The following is a 3354-nucleotide window of genomic DNA, read 5'->3' as shown; positions in this document are numbered from 1 at the left end:
TTTCAGTTTTTTAAATTCATTGCTTTATGATCTCAATACAAAGTTAACGTTTATTTTTTATTAACATCATTTTTCAACATTATGATCTCAATAGAAGAATTGGTCAAAGTTAGTTTGGACTTTGGACTACCCAACTAAATCTATTTTTAATATATAAAAGTAAATACATAAGTTTACCCACATTATTTTTAAGACATGTTTCTCCTCCTACTAATGCCATGTCAGCAACATTGTTTACTTGGCAAAATTTTAGAATCAACTACTCAATTTTTGTCAGCAAAAAAAATAAACTATACAAAAAAAATTAAAAAATAACTCATTAAATGTAACAAACTATACAATAAGTTTATAACCCCAATAATTAATTTCTATAAATAACTCATTAAATATAATAAACATCCATATTATAAATGTCATAATAATATTATTAATCATAATAAATTTTACGTTACAAATATTCAAATTTCATACTATTTGACCTACTTATATAAGTTTCTTATCAGTTATCACTATTCCTTCAAATAACATCAAATTTAGCACAAGAAATTTATTTCCAAACTACATAACATCTCAAACTTACTTAATGAAGTATCATTCCTTGAACAATATTACCAAACAAACAGACAATTGGTTTATCAAAGTTTGCGTGATTCGTCTGTGAAAAACATTAACAACCACAAACGAAGAGGAGCCTCTTTGCTTAGAAATGATTATATTAGATGAAAATGAAACAACTACATTTGTGGCACATGTAATCAAACACCACAATATCCAACAATAAGGTAACCCTATATACTTTTCATAATCTCATCTACCAAATTATTAGTTACCAACCCAATACTTATTGTAGGATTACAAGTATTCATAACACGCAGCGGAAGTAATAAAGTAATCCTATTGATCTATTTTGTGCTTAAAATTTTATTGAAATAAGATGGGTTAGATGCCAATACCTGAGTACCCTAGTTAATGAAAACTTTCTCCTTCAATAGTACGAAGGTACTATGTGTATCACACCGAAACTGATCCTTGTTGTCAACTCCTTGACCAATGGATTTAACTGAGAAATTTCTTGCAACTCCTTGCACCAGCAATTCTTCACTAAGAATTGGAATATTTGTGTATGTGGAGGTAAAAGAAAAACTTGTGTGTTCTTTCTTTTATCATATATACATATATATAGTATGAGATTGGTGACTGATTTGTGAATCAAATTACAACTTAATTTGAAACAGAATCAGTTGGGATCTTATCCATATTTAAAACTCATCATAGAATAAATAATTAATTATTTAATATTCTCAATTATCATATTATTATATTCATGGTGCTAGCAAAGAATATAATAATATTCCATTTGAATTAATATAATTATTTATTTGATCTAATCAAAATAATAATTAAATGATTATTTACCAAGGATTAGAACACTCGTTAGTGTGTGAACCCATAAGTTCAATACTAAGCGGGTAGTAAATTAGTCATACTAAATTTACTAATCAAGGTTGGCGTCTAGCAACGCTCCTTGACGACCCGATAATATGAAGTAATAATATTTTTACTAAGAACCCAAGATGAACAAAAGATATACAACTCCTTCCATCTTTTCAGCTCTTGGCTAACTTTTAGAGTAGGTTTGATTGTCAAACTCTAACTTGTAACCATTATTATAATGAATTATGAATGACTTAAGAAACTCATTTCTGAATGAGAAAGTATAGGGAGCCAACGTATGATTATTAGTGTTACATTATCCTGTCAGGTTATGCTTTTGGGATGAGTGGTTTCAGGACATAGTACTAGAGTTCCAGATCCGGAAGGTCAAGAGTTCAAACCTTGGTGAACCCAAAATTAGCTTTTTATTATCCCTGGTATCCGGATGGTTATTCTGGATAGTATAGGTGATGTTCATTTTATTCATAAACCAAAGATTTAGCCCATTGTACACATTGTACGCTTAGGCCATTGGCTCCCTAGCACTACTCAAAATTCATTCAAACCCCTTGACTAAGGCATTATTTATTTCATTGGCTCCCTAGCACTACTCAAAATTCATTCAAACCCCTTGACTAAGGCATTATTTATTTCATTCATTATAATCGTAGAGCTCAAACTCATTACCATAGTTAATGGATTCTATTTTGACTAATCATTAATTCTATAAGTATTTAAATCATACACAATGTCCATTCAACTAACACCGTAGGGTGTTAGGTGTCCGGAATCAAAGCATAACAAATACATTGTCAATTACTATGATAGTCGCAGGTCAAAGGAAAATTCTAATATTATGTTCATCATAAGAATATCATATTGACAAATATACGGTAACTATAACCATTAGGAATTTTTAGAGTGAGTCAGAATTAAAAGTACTCAAAAAACGTATATCTCATTATTACGATTCCTATCGTAATTATTCGTTTCTAATTTTAATTAAGGACACTATCATAAATTATAAAAATTTATTCTTATAAAAAGAAATAATAATAATAATAATTCACAATAGTATTTTGTTGGACATACACACTTATCTCCAACACTTATTTCATATCAAAGTGCTACAACAATTTTTGTACTATTTGATGGCGAAAAAAAAGTGTTGGGCACAACTGTTTCAAATCTAATGACACTCCAGAAAAATAATGACATTGAAACACCATTCCAATTGAAAAATTTATGCAACCTTACACTTATATTTGAAGTCAAGGTAAATAATTTTAATCTAAAAAAAATTGTCAACAATACACTGTTACCAAGACATTTGTTCCAACCAAAAATACTGAACCTCAACACACATTACAACAAATAAAACAGGTAATACTCCAGAAAACATTCACTTATTCAAGACATCATTTTTATTTCTAATTTAAATTATTCATTGATTATAGGAACCAACTTCGCCAACACTAATATCATCAGACGAAGATCACATATCCATCAAGAGATTAAGGAGAAAGAAAATCATACAAATTCAAGACACATTTTCGGAAGAACATACATGCAAAGATGGAACAAACAATACAATAGAAAGTGCATACAACTCAACAATTCATAAAGAATATGCCTTCACAAGAATCTACGATAGAAAGAAGAAAGTAACAACTCTAACAACAACCAATAAAGAAAAAGGAGGACGAACACTACATAAGAAGACTAAGTCCATCAACAAAAACAAATGCAAAAATCAAACCACCAAATAAAAATATCAATTTGTACAATTCTAACATCTAAATCTTTTGTACTACAAATTATTTTTAATAAAACATCTTTCAAATTTAACTTTAATTTACACATATTTAATTTAATTTTATAAAATATAATAATTTATAATATTTATTATATACTATCATT

The sequence above is a fragment of the Arachis ipaensis genome, chromosome B05 (genome assembly GCF_000816755.2).
Source record: "Arachis ipaensis cultivar K30076 chromosome B05, Araip1.1, whole genome shotgun sequence".
NCBI classification, from domain to species: Eukaryota; Viridiplantae; Streptophyta; class Magnoliopsida; order Fabales; family Fabaceae; genus Arachis; species Arachis ipaensis.
The sequence above is the reverse complement of the archived record's forward strand: the minus strand, read 5'-3'. Positions refer to the sequence as shown.